General features: G+C 32.8%; 1 protein-coding gene across 7 annotated transcripts in view; it reads right to left on the reverse strand.

Moving 5' to 3' along the window:
• ROBO1 (roundabout guidance receptor 1) overlaps positions 1 to 20,747 on the reverse strand; it is a 1,078,818-nt gene that overhangs the window by 465,040 nt on the left and 593,031 nt on the right. The window lies entirely within an intron of this gene.

The following is a 20,747-nucleotide window of genomic DNA, read 5'->3' on the forward strand; positions in this document are numbered from 1 at the left end:
TGCACTTGCAATCCTGCTGAGAGGTGATAGGAAAGGGATATATTTATTAACTTATTTTTTCATAAGAGGAACAGTCAATATTGAACACTGTAAGAATTGTGAATTAACTTAACTTTAATATTATACCCTTAATATAACAAATATTTATTTATTTATAGCAAAAAACTAGGTGCCAGTTTTAAGCTATACTTTTTTGCGAGGACACAGAAGGCACGGTTTTAGAAATACAACCTTTGAGAGTTTTTCAATAGTGTAGTATTAACAAAAGTATAAACACTAGTAATCTAATAAAACCTTCCAAATTCAACATCCTATTAGTTGCATATTTAAACAAAGTGAGCACTTAAATCATGATATAACAAAATTGGAGTGCTTAGAATTAAACTTTATTGCTTTATTTGTTTGATTTTGGTGACTTTGAGTACTTCTATTTAAGGTGTTTACCCTGCTGTAATCCTTGCAAGGTATCTTAATCCATAAAATTTAAAAACACTAATATACATGATTGGAACATGATGAGTCATGCTGATTTAATTTATGTTGTTTTATGCTTTATGCTATGTTTATGTTTTAATTTATGCTGCATAGTTAAGTTTTAGCCTCATGTGGTTTCCTGAAAGATCTGATCCAAGATTCAGTTTAAAAGACTGATGGGTAAGCTTGCAGTGTAGAAACAACACAATTTCTGGCAAGATTTCATTAGTAGGATCAAAGTGAGAGGACAAGGAAAAATTATCCTCAGTGTAAGACAGTGATATATAAGACAGTGAAGAACTTTTGAGCACTCTGAGAGACACTAGAGACTTTTAGTGAATAGCACTAAAACATTGGATAAAACCTTTATTTTGATTCAGAGGATGAAAATTCTGTTTTTGTGATTACAAAATAAGAAAATATGATGATTTTTATCATATGGAAGAAAAGAGCAACTTTGCTTATTAGCTGAATACTAAAGAATTGTGTATGAAAACAAAAATTCATATCTCATGTAGTTTAGCCTGAGGAAATAACTTCATTATTGTAAGTTTAAGCAAATTGATTAATTAATTAACAGTGAATACAGTATATCATCTCTATAACCAAGGGCATCTCTATAATTTTAACTAATATAACGAAGAAGAAAACATGCATAACTTCTACATTCATTAATAATATATTCACTATACCAACATCTGGTAAAAGCATATAATTGGCCTGCTAAGGTGCTAGATGTTGGGAATACAAACAATAGAATACCTTTTTAGACTTTTAATGGATCACAATTAGGTAATCAACAAATGGATTTGCTCTTGTCTGAGTTATTATGTGGAATTTTATCCAGTTCTAAGGGACAATGATTTTATACCCAAAGAAATCCTCCAAAAGCACTCTAGTAACAAAGAATTGAAAGTAGTCATCCTAATGTGCACAGCCATTTTGGATGGTGACCACACAAGCAGTTTTGTAGGATAGATTTTTTTTCAGCTCAAAGTCCTATTTCATTCATTCATTCATTCATTCATTCATTTATTTATCTTTAGGGATTTTTATTGACCCTACTTTTGTAACCCTTCTTTTGTCTTATTTATTTATTTATTTTACTAAAGTATCATTGATTTTCTCAAGAAAAACAATACGGTTACTACGTTTATCTCTATTATCAAGACCCTCCCCATACCCAATTGCAGTCACTGTCCATCAGGGTAGTAAGATGCCACAGAGTCCCTATTTATCTTCTCTGAGCTACACTGTCTTCCCTGTGACCCCATACACATACCATGTGCACCAATCATGATACCCAACAATCCCCTTCTCCCACCCTCCCCACCTGCCCTTCCTCACCCCTCCCCTTTGGTAACCACTAGTCCCTTCTTGGAGTCTGTGAGTCTGCTGCTATTTTGTTCCTTCAGTTTTGCTTCATTACTATACTCCACAAATGAGAGAAATCATTTGGTATTTGTCTTTCTCTGCCTGACTTATCTCACTGAGCATAATACCCTTTAGCTCTATCCATGTTGTTGCAAATGGTAGGATTTGTTTCTTTCTTATGGCTGAATAGTATTCCATTGTGTATATGTACCACATCTTCTTTATCCATTCATCTACTGATGGACACTTAGGATGCTTCCATATCTTGGCTATTGTAAATAGTAATAAACATAGGGGTGCATCTGTCTTTTTGAATCTGAGAAGTTATATTCTTTGGGTAAATTCCTAGAAGTGGAATTCCTGGGTCAAATGGTATTTCTATTTTAAGTTTGGGAGGAACCTCCATATTGCTTTCCACAATGGTTGAAGTAGTTTACATTCCCACCAGCAGTGTAGGAGGGTTCCCCTTTCTTTGCATCCTCTTCAGCATTTGTTGTTCCTATTCTTTTCTATGTTGGCCATACCAACTGGTGTGAGGTGATATCTCATTGTCGTTTTAATTTGCATTTCCTTGATAATTAGCAACGTGGAGCATCTTTTCATATGCCTGTTGGCCATCTCAATTTCTTCCTTGGAGAAGTGTCTGTTCATAACCTCCAGCCATTTTTTAATAGGGTTATTTCAGCCCAAAGTCCTCTTGGTATTTTGTTTCATGTATGCCAATGAGAAAATTAAACTCCTCCAGAAAGCGTCAACTTGCTTAATTTGTCCTCTGGATCCTTATAATAAAATTTAATGGCATTATTTGGTGCATTTTTCAAGTCTCTATGAAATGATGTGGCTGTTGGGATTCCTAAACAGGGCTCTTGTTTCTTCTCAATCTAACAGGAGCTCCTATTGTAAGGTATAAAAAACCTTTTATAGTGAGTCGAGGCATAAATATTATTAAACCCATTTTAGATGGAAGGCAAGAACCAAACAGATCAATAAAGAGCACAAACAAAGTTAAAAAGCAGATTTGTGTTGATGGTTTTCTATCAACATAATGGATAAACTAGAAGTGTGTTAAAGTAGACCTTTCAAGTATGGGTTTGATAATAGCTCTTTGCAGAGTTTCAACAATTTTAATAGTATTTGATAGCATTAAGAAAAACCAGAAGTGAATATTAAATGATATATTTAGAAATCATCTTCAAAAAATTTTAAAAATATGCACCCCTATGTTTATCACTATTTACAATAGCCAAGATATGGAAGCACATGAATATGCATTAATTATATTAACATCAGTTGAGTATTATTAGAGTACATATTTAACATTTTTGCTTTAGGACAAGACATAGATTAAGGTTTTCCACAAAAAGCTTGACAAATGTGTACAGGACATATTATATTATCTATTAGACTGCTTCAGAAAAGGTAAGCTGCTGAGGCTGCTGGTGGAAGTAATGGTTGTTACAGAGCTTTATGTGCAGACTATAGGGTCTCCACTAGAGGGAGATCATTAGGAAAGGCAGTGACATTTTCCAATACGCCAGGGAAAAACAAGAGGCAGAAACCTCATTTCCATGCAATCAGGCTTTTCTCACTCCTTACTAATATATGTTTTTAAGTGGGAAGAAACAATCTTTTATTACAGAAAACTGTACAGAAAACTACCTTTTGTTGGAGAAAAGAAAATGTTTATAATAGAGTCTGAGTAACCCTAATCGTTTTCATCTGCCCCAGACAGTATTGATAACTGTGTTTATCAAATGTTGAAATACTGCTGAAACACATCTTTCTAAAGACTTGTTAACTAAGTGGACATTTTTGTGATTTTCTGATACCGAAGGCATCCCTATTTACATATGTTTAAAACTTATTTACTGTGATTGTTGGTGGGAGGTCAACGATTTTGGAAAGGAAAAAGGTTCTCTCTATCATCTCTGTCATGGTGAACAATAGCATCACAATACGAAAGTCAACTAGTGTTCATGACTGTTGTGTTCAATTTCACACTAAATTTGATCTCTTTCTCATGGGGAAAGACTTTAATTCTGCAGGTTATTCGATATGGGAAAGCACTCCATTGCTGTAAGTTCTGCTGTGTGATTCATGTATAACAGAATGACTTTTAAATTGGTTTAGAATTATTCATTATAAACATCCACTATCTTGTTAAATTGGATGTGATTAATTTTTCTTATAAAAATCTTCCATAATCTAAGCTACTGTCTTAAGAACATACAAGAATGTTCAAATGTCATTCAAGAATGACAAAATTTATTTTACCTAATACGCCATATAAAGCTAAATTGTTCTTTGAGATCACAATTTTCAAAATCTACATATTCTTACCAATGTTGTAAAAACAATACAAGATAAAATTGTATACTCTGGATTGTTTGGGCTTCATTACTTTTTAGATAAACACAGTGAACACATTATAGAGAAGGTCAGAGGAGAGGTAAGATGCACGGCTTTAACTCCAATTGACTTGATTTATGTAACAAAGGGGTCTTTTTTTTCCTTTTTGCCATTAGCAGAAGACTCAATATTCTGAGTAAGATTAGTACTGAGTTTTATCTTCATTTCTTTATAGAGAAAAATAATTAATAATAACCAATTACTAATGAAAACTAACCATACTGGTGGCTTCTTATTTTCTGGAATGCTGAGGATAGAAACTCTTATTTTGAGTCCCTTAGAGTGATGTGTATATGTGTGTTGTTTTTTTTTTTTTTGCAATGATGTATTTTCTTCATTCAATAAACTTAAGTAGAACAAAATTGAGAAAGTTTGGTAAGACTGGGAAAATTGGATTGAAAGAATTAAACGTATGATCGGCTATGAACTGTAGTATGACCCATTTATTTTTCCAAAATAAAATTTTAGGATGGTATTTATTCCTTACTTTTAGTGAACTTAATTTTATTTTGAACATAATTAGCTTCTTTCATAAAATATGACATTTATTCACTATTAGCAAAAGAGAACCTATATTTTGATAAAGAAATTTAAACCTCATCTAAATTCCACTTTTAAAGATTTCCACTAATTTTTATTTAAATCACAGACACAATATTTATTCATATAGAATACTCAATCAATAGAGAAAAATATAAAATATACAGAAAGTTTTCATGAAATTTCCTAAACCTAGTGATCACCACTGTTAGTATGAGATGTATAGCTACTTTTCTTTTGTTTTCTCTTTAAAAAAATAACATCTTCCATGTTCATGAATAAAAACATGCCATTATTTGTAAAAGCTGATTAAACTACTTTACTGATATACCATCAATTATTTAACTAGGTCTTCCTCATGGAAATTTAGTTTGTTTCCAGCGTGTCGCTATTATAAACAACATTACAATGAGCAATGTAAAAAATTTTTGCATTGAACAATAGTCTTGTTGAGATTAAATTCTAGAAATGAACTTTGCTAAATCAAAGGAAACACACATTTAAAAACTTAGTAATTACCTATCTGTTCATCTAAAATGTATTTCTAATTCATATTCTAAGAGTTCCATATTTTCAACAAGATTCAAGCTTTAAATGATAATAGTATATACCAAATCTAGAAGATAAATGTGTTCAATACTGTTTCTATTAACATTTTTGGTTGCAAATAAATATGAGTGTATTAGCTTATAATTATTAGCCATTGGTACTTCTTCATTTGTGAATTTTCTGTTCTAATCTTTAACCTATTTTTTGTATTGGCATAGTATATCATTTTACTAATCAGTTTGTGAGTTCTCTACATATTAAGAAAAATAAATGTTTGCTAGTTATCTTGCAGTTATTACTGTTTTTAAGTATATGTGTGTCATTCAGGCCAGTTACTCTCTTTATTATTTTTGGCTAACACGCCATAATTAGAAAGGTTTTTGTAATTCTAAATATTTTTAAGAAGATATTATCCTAATTATTCTTCTACTATTTTCATTCTCCTTGTTTAGATACTAAATTATAGTGTAAGGAGTGAGGTATGTATCCCAGTATAATTTTTGTTCCCCAAGTTATAGTATGGGTTAGAAGTTAAAAGTGTAGCTTTTGGATTCTGACATACCTTAGTTCAAATCTTCATTCTGCTGCTTGTAGTGTCTGTGATTTTGGGCCTATCCAATCTGTACCTCTACTTTCTTATCTTTAAAATGGTCTGATGATTATATTATCTAGTTCCCATAGCTGCTGTGATGGTTAAATGAACACAGTGGCAGTTCCATTGAAATCACTTACTAAATGATGATTCTAGTTACTATTCGTAGTGTTGCTAGCCATGAATTCAATGCCACTTGTCTAATGGAAAGTCTTTTTCTCACTGAGTCATAATGTTGGCTTTATCATGTATGAGATTCTTATTTATGGTACATTTTATTTCTGGATTCCCATGTATTTTGTCTTTCTATTTGTCTTTTACAATAAGAATAACACATTGTTTTAAGAACTATAACTTGTGCTAAATTTAAATTCCTGAAAGATCAAGAGCCTCTTTTACTCTTTAAGAAACGATGTGTAGGTTATTTTTACATTATATTCTAAATAAAACAATGGTAACATCTTTACTGTGTTCATACATACAGTCACTACATAGATGTTTAGTTAGTGCATACTATGTACCGGACGATATTCAAGGTCTGGGAAGTAGGTAAGAAAACAAAAGAGACTATGATTCCCACTTTATAAAGCTCACATTTTAGTAGAGGAGACAGAAATAAACAAATACAAAAACATACAGAATGCTATGCAGTGATAAGGAGTATGGGGAAAAAAATAAAGTAAGGAAGCAATTTAATTAGATCTCACTTAGAGGGTGATCTTGCAGCCAAGACCTGACAAACTTGAGAGAACAGACTCTGAATTTGTGGGAAGAGCATACTTGGCAAAGGGAAATTCAAGTATTGAAGTTCTCAGATGGGAGCATTTCGATAGTGTTTGAGGGAGATTAGGAATTTCAGTGTGGTTCTACCTAAGTGAATGAGAGAAAGAATAATATTAGAAGAGGTCAGAAAGAGTAGAATATGTCAGATGAATATCCCACCAGTCTCATAGGGCCAGTGAGCTGAGAAGCCATTGGGAAGTTTTTGACAAAGAAGTGATCTAATCTGATTTAACGTGAAAAGAGTCAACTTGTTTGCTGGGTTGAGAATAGACTACAAGGAGACGAATATGGATAGAGGGAGAACAGTTCAACGGTAACTGCAGTGACCTACATCAGAGATGATGATAGCTTAGATCGGTGTGGCAGAGATGGAAAAGTATTTAGATTCTTAACACATATTTGAAAGATTGTTTTCAGACTGGATGTTGGGAGTATGAGTGAGATTGGAGTCAAAGATAATTTCGGAGATTTTGTCCTGAGTACCAGAAAGGATGGATTGCTGTTTACTGAGATGGGGAACATTCAGAAGAGCAGGTTGTTGGGGAACACAAATTCACAGGTTACTTATGATGGACATTTAATTTGAGAAGCCCTTCAGACTTCTAAGAAGAAACGTTGACTAGACAGTGGGATATACTGGACTGTATTTAAGAGGAGAGGAGTAGAGAGATAAAATAGAGAATTGCAATATATAGATATTATTTAAGGAATTTTGACTGGCAGTTTCTTTTATTATGTGGATAAGTAAGGTTTCATTTCTGAAGCACCATAGCATTTTGCAGGTATACTATGAATTTTGACTCCATATTAAACTTCTTCCTATCCTGAATTCCTTCAACTTAAAAGCCCTTAATAATAATGTTATCCCACAATTACATAGCACTAGGTATATGCAGAGGACAGAAAAGATAGTAAAGGAGAGGAAGAAATCAATGATCAGTGCCTGTGTAGCAAAATTAAAACCCTGAGTGAATAATTTTTTAATATGCTACTCCTCAATATGATATAATTATTTTAAGTCATAATCATGATAATCAGTAATTATTAGCATTTTCTTGATTATTTAGTTGTAAAATGAAAGTTAATTAAAATAATTAATTTCAATTGTAAGATGTTAATCAAATTCAGCAAAATACTTCCTGTGTAGACTAAAATTTACTCTTACCAAACAATATAATTTCAATCTTTTGCTGTTTTAAATTTTAAACAGACACACACACACTCAAATTCCAATGTATCACATAGAATGGGAATTAAAGTAACTCAAGTTCTGTTTCTTTATCTTTACAGTCAAGATGCTATTATTGATTATTGTAAATGTATGTTTAAATGCAAGAATATGTGATACTACAAGGTTTGGAGACACAAACCTTACCCAAATAGAGCTTGAATGACTCTGAACCTTAGGAATTTACTCTGGAAATAAATGTGTATGACTGAGTCCAATGTGTCAATGGTTGACTGTATAACTTGGGAGTTCTCTTAATTTTCATATTAAACACACAGTTCTGTAAAATATAGGTAATAAATATGTGCTGACTTGAAGATTTTATTAAAACTCGGCACTAAGCACAATTGTCTACAGCTTACACAACTATCTATAGCTTACAGCTTAAAAAATATTTTATCACTAACATTGTTTAGAATTGGCAGTACATGGAAATTTAAAAAGACTAAATTTTCTACAGAGAATGTATTCCCTTATTGCCTACTCATAGGGCAGACAATCTGCTACTATGCCCTCAAGTATGCCACTCTCAAGGATGAGGTCTATTTTGGGTAACTTTGTTTTTGGACAGTGCTACCAAATAAAACACAGAACACAGAAATTGAAAGTTAATGGAATCTACTTTCAATCAGTTTCTCAGATGAATTTTATGTACAGTGAAGGCTTGAAACTTGTTGGATTTAATATTGAACAGAAAAGAAGCAAGCAGAGAAGGAAGGATAAGACAGACTCGAGGATAGCTAGAAGAATCCTACGGGAAAAATCATACTTCCCTGCTTGTTTGAAATTAGGCTTGACCATCTGATTTGTTTTGGCTAATAAATATAAATGGAAGAAAGATGGGTCACTTCTGGGCAGTAGCTTTAAGGGCAGGATGCTTGTCTCCAAATTCTCTTTTTCTTCTGCTGTGTTGAGTGGAAATACAGCACAGAGTGGCTCCTCCATTATCCTGGGTCCTGAAGTGTCATGATGCTGAGACGAACCAAACTTACATAGGTGATGAATAAACAACCTTGTCATGAACTACAGAGGTTTGAGTGTTGCACATTACTGCAGCATAACTAACACTTCTTAACTGTCATCAATTACTTTAACAGGGTAGAATAAGAAAAAAAATTCAAATTAGAATAAAGTTCAGATAAGGTAAAGAAAATGGAAGAATATCTAATTTGTGTGTGAAAAGATCAGCAGTTGATCAGCTGAATGATGGGAGTATAAATCAGAAAGATTAATTTTCTTGCAAATTATCAGTACTCCTTGGCCATTCTTTGATATGCAAACAGGAAAGAACTTCCAGGTCTTATCTTGTTCACTGCATGTGATAGTTCAAATTAGAAGTGAATAAATTCAAATTATCAAGCTACATTTTGCAGAGAAAAAAGAAGCAATGCCACTGAAAACAATAAGTGCTCAAGGACATTAACTCCACTTTTATTTTCATCACCTTTATGAAAAATACTTACTTTTAAATAATAGAGTTCTTTAAAGAAATGGTTAGCCAAGAATTTGTTAAAACTATGAATCTGATTTTGGGGGATGGCAGAGGAGGGGTTCTACACTTAGCAAATATGAATAAATGAACATAGAGGTATCTCCCACTGAGTCTTTAGGGAGAGGGAACCATAAACTAGTACACCCCACTGATCCATTCATTCAAAGAAAAATACAAAGTATCTACCATAAATGTGTCATTCTGCAATACACTGAGTTATCTGGTGAATGATCATAAACACTCCCTGCACCTTCATACAGTTCAGTCAAGTGAATTTCTTGAATAATTAAATTAGCAGGTTAAAATTCAGAATGCAAAATTTCAGTGTCTTCTATTTTATATGTGTTATGATTATGTAAAAATGTATTAGTAAATACTTTGATCCTCCTTCTTTCAAGAGATGCTTCTTAATATTCTACCCTTGAGTGAGCTGGATTACTGAGATACTGGTTATAAATAGAACACAGAACAAGTGATGGTGATTTCAGCGACTTAGTGCGCTTAAATGACATTGTGGCTTCCTTTGTGTTCTGTTTTTCTTGGATTACTCACACTGGGGAATACTAGCTGCCATGTAAAGATAATCAATCAGTATTTTTGGAGAATTCCATGTGGCAAGGAACTGAGGCCTCCAGCCAACAGCCATTATTGATCAAGCTTGGAAGACCAACCTCCACCCCTAGTCAAGCTTTTAGGTGACTGAGGTTCTCAGTGACATCTGATTGCAACCTTATGTGAAACTCTTAACCAGAACCATCCTGCTAAATTGCTCCTGGATTCCTTACCTTCAGAAACTGTGTAAGGCAATGAATGTTTGTTGCTTAAACGAGCTAAGTTTTTGGGGAATTTGTTGTACAGCAATAGACAACTATTGCACTGATCTATTAACTAATGTGTTGTTTCTTTTACTCTTCTGGACATTCACTATATTACTATCAAATTAGCACAATAAACTCCCCATTCTTGAAAATATTTTCACATAATACATACACATTCTTTTCAGCTTTGCATGCTCTTCAATATAAATTAGAGATTTACTTTAAAATAATTTGCACCTTAATTAAACTCTAAAATAATTTTCCATCTATTTAAGCAAAAAAAAATTTCCTCAGAATTTATTAAAAGTGCTTCAAATAATTGTTTTTAAGAGAAAGGCATCTCAATTAAACTGAGGAAATGCTATTTTAGTATGATATGTTTTTGTTTCTACAATCTTTTTGATTGGATAAATGTAATTAAAACCTTACCAACAAAATAGAAAATTTGATTTTCTGTTTTGACAGGAGAAATAAGTTGGAGAAGTATTTCTAATGCTAATTATGCATTATAATTACATTCACCTAGCATATGATATGTATAGTGGGAATAACCTATACGGAACTAGAAAAGCTGGATTTGAATCTAGACAATCCGCTATGATGTGCATTATGCAGGGTTTTAAGATTCCTTCCCTTTTTTACCTACCTCTTTTAAGCTTTCACAAAAGCCAGAAAAATTGCATGGACCACATGTATACCTGCCCTACTCACACTCTCACAACAATTTTACTAAGAACTTTGAATAAAGGTCAGTTGATGACTTTAGGAGGTCTTTAAGTCAGTGAAAAATCATGAAAAATATTGTAGGTGCACATTTACATAGTTCCCAGGATGCAAAGACTTCATTGAGTTCATACGGTTTTCAAGAAAAAGTTAAATATCAATGTATAAGAAGAATTGCTCCAACTCATGTAAGTGTTGCTCATGCCATCCTAATGCTTTATGAAGATGGGTCATGATCATCCTCCCTTTTTTGGTGACCAAAGGCAAAGACAAGGGGAGACTGAGCAGGCAGAAGCTGTGTCTTCAGAGAAAATATTCTGTCTCTTTAATATATTATACATATATATAATACTACAGAGATCATATACATATCATATGCAAGTAGTAAGAATACATTAGCAAGAAATATGTATGTATATGTATTTATATATTTGTATTATCATATATATATATATGTATTTATATAAAATTCAATAAATATGGTACCATTTACTGAAGATTTTCATTACTAACAATTATTTCAAAACCACCATCTATGTCATGTGGCTATGTGGGATTCTCTGCAGCATTTGCCTTCAAGTGCTGAAGAGTGTATAGTTAAAAAATGGAATCTACATGGACTTTTATGATGAGATAGCTATTTCCAGAATAAGATATGCTTATATTCTGCAGAAAGACTTTAACATGCCCTGAGAAAACATCTGCTACATGTATGGCCTTGACTTAAGCAACAGTAAACAATTAACTGAAGTGGCAAAGGATTCCCTGAACTGGTAAAATTCACTGAAGTAATCTTATGGCTTATAATGTCCTATTATTTATTTAATGTCTAACTACTTAGTTTAATACTTACTACAAGGATCCTGATTTCTGGCATACCCCTGGAATTATTCTTAGTGCTTTCTGTGGGAATAAACTAAACTGGTCATGAGGCCCATGCCAGATACTCTCTTGGAGAGTGGTCCAAGACAATATAGTTAAACATTCTTATTTTTAACCTAATACAAGTCTAGATTTCAATTTTGCCCATAATAATGGCTCTAGAACCCATTACACATCTTTAGTAGAAGACATTTTTTCAAGAGCAGAAACAATTGAGAGATTAGTCCAATAATCAAAGACAGAGTTGATGGTGGCTTAGGTCAGGGAGCAGAGGAGGTACTAAGTGGTTGGCTTATGCATCTGTCTGTTTTGAAGGCAAAGCCACAGTTGCCAACACATTGGATGAGACAGAGTCAGAGGGACAGGGACACACACACACACACACGCACACAAGCACAGTCAAGAATGGATTCAAGATTTTTTGTTATAATTTTGTTTTTTGTTTGCTTATCCTTGTATTTTTCTTTTTTCTGAGTAACTGGAAAACAGATATTGCCATTTAAAAAGTTTGGGGATATATTCTATAATTTGTGCACAACCTATAGATTCATGTGTTTCTTTTTTTTATACAAATTGTAGCATACTAAAACAATGTCCTCAATCAAGGTTTTTCTCTGTAAGTGTATGCTGGAGTTTCCCCTTAATTATCACATGTAGATGTATCTCATTCTTTTTAATGGCTGCAAAGGATTAAGCATAAACTACAGATATACTTTATGTATTTACCACATTTTATCCAGTAATATTTAACCATTTATCTAACATACATTTGTGGATTTGTTTCTTTTTTTTCCTACTTAAAAAATGATGTTATGAACATTCTTGCCACTTGGAGAAAGCATGTGTAGGACAAAGTCCTAGAATCAGAAATTCTAGTCAAGGTTGTGTTCACTATAAAGTTGGCAAATAAGCACTAGGGCTATGTCAATTCACACTCCAAGAAGAAATGTGGAAGCTCCTATTTTCCTATACCTTTAACAAGATGCTATGCTTCCTTTAAGTAAATGCCATGTGCCCGATTCTAATTTATGCAGGCGTATAGACTTAGTTTGAGTAGGCAATGTAAGAAAGATCTCTAGTTCATTTTTCTCTAATTTCTAATGAAGAAGGAAAAAAGACAGAAAACATAAGATTTCTGCAAAGTAAAAGAATATATTTGACAAGTGAGGGTGATAGTTATTGTATGTAATCTGAAGAATTTACATGAATATATTAATATGCATTTTAATTGTACATCTCTTCATAATTTATCTAAATATGTGATCAGATAGAGAATAACTTAGCGTGTAATCTTAATATTCTCACACAAAAATTACAACCCCCATTTCAGGCTTAAGGAGAAGAGCATAGTATTGCATATTTTCATTCTAAAGGTTCCACAACTCCCTAACTTCAGAGAATGATATATAGCTAAAACTTAACTTATTTAAAGTAAATTTAGAGACATTTGTGTATTTTCTATATACAAGTGCTTTATATTTTTTGGTAATTGGAGGAATTAATTCAAAATATTTTGTCTGTTCTGCCTTGATTCATTTTCCTCTTACTGTGGTGGCTTCATTTATTCCTCAGGATGAGACGCTAAGATAAATTAGAAGGAATTTTCTTATATATAAATGTAAATATGCTGCTTTTTCTTTTTTCAAGTGTGCAAGACAGTCTGAAACCAAAACCATATTAAATATATTCCATTTGCATTATAGAAGATCAGGTCTTGTAGAAATGAGTGAATAAAACCTCAGTGTTGACTGTTATGAAACTATTAATGAGATGACTTATAAGGTGATACCAAGAGGGCAACATGTTCTCTCTTCCTTTCACCTGATTTCAAAATATCTTAAGATACTAGTTTACACATGATCTCCTGAAGTTTTTTTAAATTGAAATCTCTATTTATTAAATAGAAATTATTAAAAGTATATGAAAACAGTGAAAAAAGTATATGACAAGTATGTGAAAATTCTCACCAAGAGTGATATGAAGTTTCTTTTCTCCTCTTGAATGACTATAGATCTAGTAAAGTTTTACATTTTTTAAAAATTGTCAAAAGGAAACTGGATGGTATTCAGATTATTCATATGGATAGCTATTAATAATCTACAAATATTTAGTATGATACTAGGTGCTGTAAGTAGAATTGAGGAGTGTATAAAATATTGCCTTTGGTCTCAGAGACCTTACATTTGTTTTGGAGAAGTAAAAATTAATAATAAAGAGAAATGGTATTCCTTGCTTTACTCTGTAGTGGTTTGGAATCCAGACTCCCTTTCAGAGTCCTCCCCAGTGGATCTCTGACCTCATTGTTATCACCATGGGAGTCTCTTCTTACTGCCCTTTTCTAGTTCAGTCTGGATTCTCAGCGGAAAAGGGGAGATGGTCTTTGAAGACATTGCACCATCTTCTGCTCCTATCTACAACTTCTTATCAGCACTCATAATCCAGGCAATTGTAAGTCTTTAGGAAAGGTAAACATGAATTCTCCTTCAAGGAAAATTGGACAATATAATAAAGGTGTTTGAATCCAGATAATTTGGAAAACAGCAAGGGCCAGAATGGGAAAGGAATACCTTTTGAAAAGAAAAAGATGAGGTTTGAAAGAAAAAGTATGAGGTTTGAATTTGACACTGTAGAATGTAAAGGACTTAGAGAAACAGCAATTGCAAGCACAGATGGGAAGAAGGCACAGAATTTAGATTGCCTTGTTCCCTTCTTCCTTTCCAAAATACAATATAAATATAGAAATATTCCATTTAAATTCTAAAAGTAAAGGTCAATTTCCTATTATTAGCTTTTGGTAATTGATCTTAATTAACAAATATTACCCTGAAGAGGTGAAATGTGGATGTAGTAGACATTAATAAGATAGACAAATAATAAAAGCATGGCATAATGCAAAAGTCTGCTGTCAGAGTCTACCTAAGGGCGTATATTTAAACAAATATGCAAAGATTCATAAGAATTTAAACAGTGAAGCAAACTTGCAAGTGTGTAACTTTAAATTACTCATTTATTTTAGAGAGAAACATTGTATTTATAAAGGATGGGCATCTGAGTAGAAAATCTGACTTCCTCATGGATTTCCAGTCTCAAAAACAATTCCTGATTCAGAAAATAGAACTAGTGTGCTGTATTTTTCATTGAGAGGTGAAAGTATGCTTTGTTTCAAGTAAGATAATTCATGTTTTCATTAAAAACAAAACAAGAAAGTGCTGAACATATACCTTTGAAATAATTGTGTGACATGGTGCTGTGTTAATAGAAAACTAACCCATTTCTACTTGCAATGTCAGTATTGTATAATTAAATTGACTGTCAAGTCAGTTTAAAACTACATCTAGAAATAAAAGACCAGTGTGTTAATCCACCAAGCTATATATTATTTAAATACTAATCAAGAGATCGATGAATGTTTTCAGTGTTTTGTAAAAAAGCATTGCTTGAAATCTCTGAGAAAAAGCACTACTAATTAAGAATGTACCTTTAAATCCACTCCCAATTCATTTGTAGACATTTTCTTTTTCATATCCTTCTAAATGCTTATATTCTATTACATGTATAATTATAGAACCATCAGTTTTAGAAAAGATGAGTTATCTGAATTCAGGTATTTATTGATACTGATCAATAGCTCTAATTGGCTTGAGACTATGAAAATAAAATATTTTGATGTTTTCAAAAAGGAATTCCTAATAAAGCATGAAAAATTAATCTACACACTATCCAGAGAGAGGCCAGTTGTCTTCTCCTTAGTGTACTTAGGAGAGTTAGTCACTATAGAGAGATGAAGACAATAAAGTTAGGGAAAAAATGGTTTGATGACTGAGAACTAAAAAGAATGTCTTTTCATAGTCATATTCTTTTTTGACAATGCAGATGAGATTTATAGGCTAAGTAATGACCCATATGTCAGCTCACCTCCCAATCTTACAGGCTTCTACAATTGTGGACAGGTCAATATTTAAATTCTTTATTTTGAGTTGTCCTTCTGTTGAACTGGGGTTCCTGATGTGGCTTTATTGAAGAAAGTAATCCTTGCACAGATTTTTATTAGCTAGACAGTAGTGTTATATTCTAAGAGGAATTTTAGATCAATAATTCCAACACTGGTTTCTTATGCCATTGTATTGCTGTGACCACGCTGGTGACATGATATATTAGGCATGCTGAAAAGGAACCATGATATTGACATATGGGAGGAATATTCTCAGGGGCTGTCTATCTCAATGTAGATTATTTACCCTTAAAGCAAAACACACATGGTCCTGGCCTATGCCTGTTAAGCATTTACTGAATCTAGATGACAAAGGTCACACCCATTGGGAATAAATTTCTAAACTATGTAGCATGACTATATATAAGAAACAGATGAAATATTTTATGTGGACTTAGAGCAGATTTAACAGTGTCCCATATTATTGTTAATATATAGTAAACCAGAAAAATAATAACCTTTGAAAGAATAACTTTCTTTTTATAAGGCCATAGAAGAGTTCTTTCACTTCTTTTTGAGTTAACTGATTGTTTTCAGGGTCCTTTCTATTTGTTTTATGCTTTTTTTTCATATTGTCACTGTCCAAAATGGCAACCACATAGACAAAGACACAATAAAAGTTCTGCTCTCACAGTTGTTTGCCTCCATAAAAGTTTGCTATCACTGTGAAATTTACCCATGATAATGGAAATCAATATATTATATTTTCTCTACACACATGATTATGCATCACAGGAAAACAATGAATACATTTCCTTATAATATGTGGCTAATTTCCTGTTTATATGACAGAAAGAAAATACAAATGCAACCTTTGAATTCTCTATGAAGCTTAACTTTCTCCTAACTGAACTTTAAAAAAGATTACTTGACGTTTTCATTAAAAAACCCTAGTGCTACAAATACTAAGGATATATATTTTTTACGCCTCTAAATTGTTTGTTCTTTTGAAGGTACACTTGCACTTTTTTATTTTTGGCTTTAGATTTAATTAGCAAATAAAGTACTCACTTAGCACAAAACACTGTAGTTACATGTTGAGCCCACAAAAATATGAGTAAGATATAGCCTTATTCCAGAAAGGCAGGGAATTTAACAATTACATGGTACATATTATAAACAAGAAGCACCTAATTGCCCTGCAGAAGACAAAATAAGGTCTCCTTTAGAGCAAGTCAGGTAAAGAAAGTCTCAGATGGGGTGACATTGAAACAGACTTTCAGGGAAATGCCACTTTAGACAAGACACCAGAAGGAGGAAAGGGAGAAGTGTTTGAAAATATGTAATTTAGTTTTTGCCTTGGTTTCTAGCTTGGAAAAAAAGGAACAATTTTGGGTTTGTGTAGATCCTATACTATAATTACTTTTGAAAAGAATGTATATATTTTTATCACTTGAAATAATTTTATAATCACATTATAAGCATATTTCATACAATGAAATGAAGTGATTTAATGGAGATAATACTAGAGTAGAAGCTGGCAGATGAACTTTCCTTAATTTATGTGTATTTATAGGCCATTCATCATCCTGAAACTCAATGACTACCCTAACTCCCAAAAGATGTCTTGAAGGTGGTTTTAACTGGGCATGATGTATTCTGAAAGGGAGAAATAACTCCATGGCTTGTATTCTTTAATCTCTCCTTGCAGAGGACAGGGAATTAATTAGAAAGGGAAAAATACATTTGATGGCAGGTAGACTAGACACTATACTAGATTCTGGATTCCTGGGTTGCTGTAAGTTCAGGTAAGTGAGGGAAGAAATGCTATGAATTTAAAAATTCTTAATAATGGAAACAACCTAAGTGTCCACTAATGGGCAAATGGATAAACAAGATGTGGTATGTGTGTGCACATATATATGATGTGTATATATGGTCACACATGCACAAATGGTCCCAAGTGAGTGTACTATTGTCTGACTTAGGCTTTTTCAACTTTATGATGGCGTGAAAGTGATATACACTCAGTAGAAATGGAACCACAAATTTAGAATTTGAATCTTTTTCTGGGCGATATATGGTATGACACTCTCTTGAGATGTGGGCAGAGGCAGCGAGCCACAGCTTCCAGTCAGCCATGTGATCAGGGAAACAAATGATGTAGTTGAAATCTCCAAAAAAACAATAAAGAAAGGAAGAGAGAGAGAGAAAGAGAGAAAGAAAGAAAGAAAGAAAGAAAGAAAGAAAGAAAGAAAGAAAGAAAGAAAGAAAGAAAGAAAGAAAGAAAGAAAGAAAGGAAAGAAAGAAAGAAAGAAAGAAAGAAAAGAAAAGAAAGAAAGAAAGAAAAGAAAGAAAGAAAGAAAGAAAGAAAGAAAGAAAAAGAATCATCAATAGATGTTAAATCTAGAGGGGAGAGTTTGATAAATAGCAAATATTTGAATATTCTTCTAGTGACTTTTCACAGAAAATCAGTTTTAAACTAAAAAACAGTAACTGTACAATGAAAAAATGGCCAATTCTTTGGCTGACCAACATTACCCATGAAAAAATGGAGATCATGTATGGTTATAATACCTTGAATGGGATGTGATACCACCTACATATATTCAGCCAGGAATCATGTATAAACTGAACTTAATAACAAGGCAACGTCAAATGAACCCAAAATAAAGATAATTCTTAAAACAAAACAACTATCATTCAAAATTGTCAGTGTCACAGAGGACAAAAACCAAACAAATGCTCCAGGTTAAAGAAGAATAGACATGATAGGCAAGTATATTGTTATTGACTCCTTTAACAATGTGGTTAAATGACAAAATTGGAGTACTGACTCTAAAGTAATGTATCAAGGTTAGATTCACTGTACTGCAGTCATATAGGAAAATATCCTTAATTTTAAGAAATTCACACTGAGGTTTTTAAGGGTAATAGGCTATGATTTACTGATTTACTGCTAGATGATTTGGAAAAAATGTGTTGAGATGGATGGACAGATAGAGACAGAGAGAATAGCAAATGAAAAGAAAATGGGGAAAAATGTGATAGATGAAAGGGTAGGGATATTCTTGGACATTCTCTGAACTATTCTTGCAATTTTTCTGTATTTGAAATTATTTCCCCATAAAACATAAAAGAATAAAAAACATTGGAAAAGCAAAACAAATGATATACTTACAACAATTCTGTACCCATGCAACCATTCTGTTTTTCACTTTTGTTACAGTATGTAATAAATGAGATATCCAACACTTTATTATAAAATAGGCTTGTGTTAAATGATTGTGCCCAACTGTAGGTTAATGTAAATCTTCTGAGCAAGTTTAAGGTAGGCTAAGATAAGCTATGATGTTTGGTGGGTTAGGTGTATTAAATACATTTTCAAGTTATGATATTTTCAACTGATCATGGGCTTATCCAGATATAACTCCATTGTAAGTCAAGTAAGAGCTGTAATGGAATATTATTTAGCCATAAAAAGATGGGATCCTGTCACTGGTGATAAGATGGATGGACTTTGAGGGCATTATGTTAGGTGAAGTAAGTTAGATGGAGAAAGATGATTATGGTATGATCTCACTTATATATGGAATCTAAAAATACAAGACAAACAAAACAAAAACCTCATAGAACAATAGCTCAGATTTATGCGAACCAGAGGCAGGGGGTGAGGGGAAGGGAAATTGGATGAAGTTCACCAAACGGTACAAATTTTCAGTTATAACAACTAGGAATGTAATGTGCATACAATATGATGACTATAGTTAACACTGCTATATTGAATATGTGAAACTAAGAGAGTAAATCCGAACAGTTTATATATACATGAGATTATATACGTACAGGAGATGATGGGTGTTAACTAAACCTATTATGGCAATCACTTCACTATATATATGTTAAATCATTACACTATCCAATTTAAACTTATCTATCAATTATATCTCAATAACACTGGGGAAGAAAAATAAATAAATATTTAACAAATTATTTAAAAAAGATCTTGAAGGGAAAGATGAATGTGTGGCCAACACAAAATTTCCTCCATGTTATACAGTTTTGCTAATTTCGATATTAGAAGTGGGCACTTACAGTTAGGGCAATACAAAAATCTACTAACACTACCACATACATTTGGGCATCATGATTGGTTTTAGTCTGAAGATGATGGATAATAACTAACACTTATTGAATGTCTATTAACTGCTAGGCAATGTACTGGATACTTTAAAAATATTATTTCAGTTAACACTCACACTGTCTTTTTGAGGTTGTTCTTTTTCCCCTTTCATAGAGAAGTCATTTCGCAGTGCCTTCCACTGGCAGTAAAATCAATTAACACAGAGGTCTGTTTCACCCAAATCTTACTCTTTTTTTTCCTCTAAAACACATTCCTGTTTTTTCCACACTGCTTTCATCAGGAAGAAAAAAGAATAGCTGAGGAAGCTGAGCTTAAGGGCATCATAGCCAGCCCACAAGCATGAGAACCAACACAAAACTGCAAACAGTGACTAAATCGCCTTCAGAGGATCCAGGGTATGAATTCACACAGTCCTATCTAAATTAAGTCTGACTTTTGCTCAGTAAGATGAAATAATTTATAACTGGCAAATAAGAAGTATTCACTAAGTCTTCAAACATCTATTCGAAACCATGTTCTGGGTTTGTGTGCTCTTGTGGCCATCTGATCCTGTTTTCCAGGAAGGGCTGTAATAAAGATATTCCTAGATTTAAGCAGAAGGTTAGTTTGAAGGAAGAACTTCAAGATAAGACCATTGTTTGAACTCTTATTAGCAGATGGGTCCCTCTGAAAACAAGCTTAAAGCACCATTGTTTTGTTCTTGAATAGAAGAGAGATTTCTTCCAGGATAATCTATAATTTACAGGATTTGAAAGCTGGTTGGCTAAACTGAAGGTTTAGCACCTATGGCACAGAAGAGAGGGGTGTC

Source organism: Manis pentadactyla, chromosome 1, assembly GCF_030020395.1.
Source record: "Manis pentadactyla isolate mManPen7 chromosome 1, mManPen7.hap1, whole genome shotgun sequence".
Lineage (NCBI taxonomy): Eukaryota > Metazoa > Chordata > Mammalia > Pholidota > Manidae > Manis > Manis pentadactyla.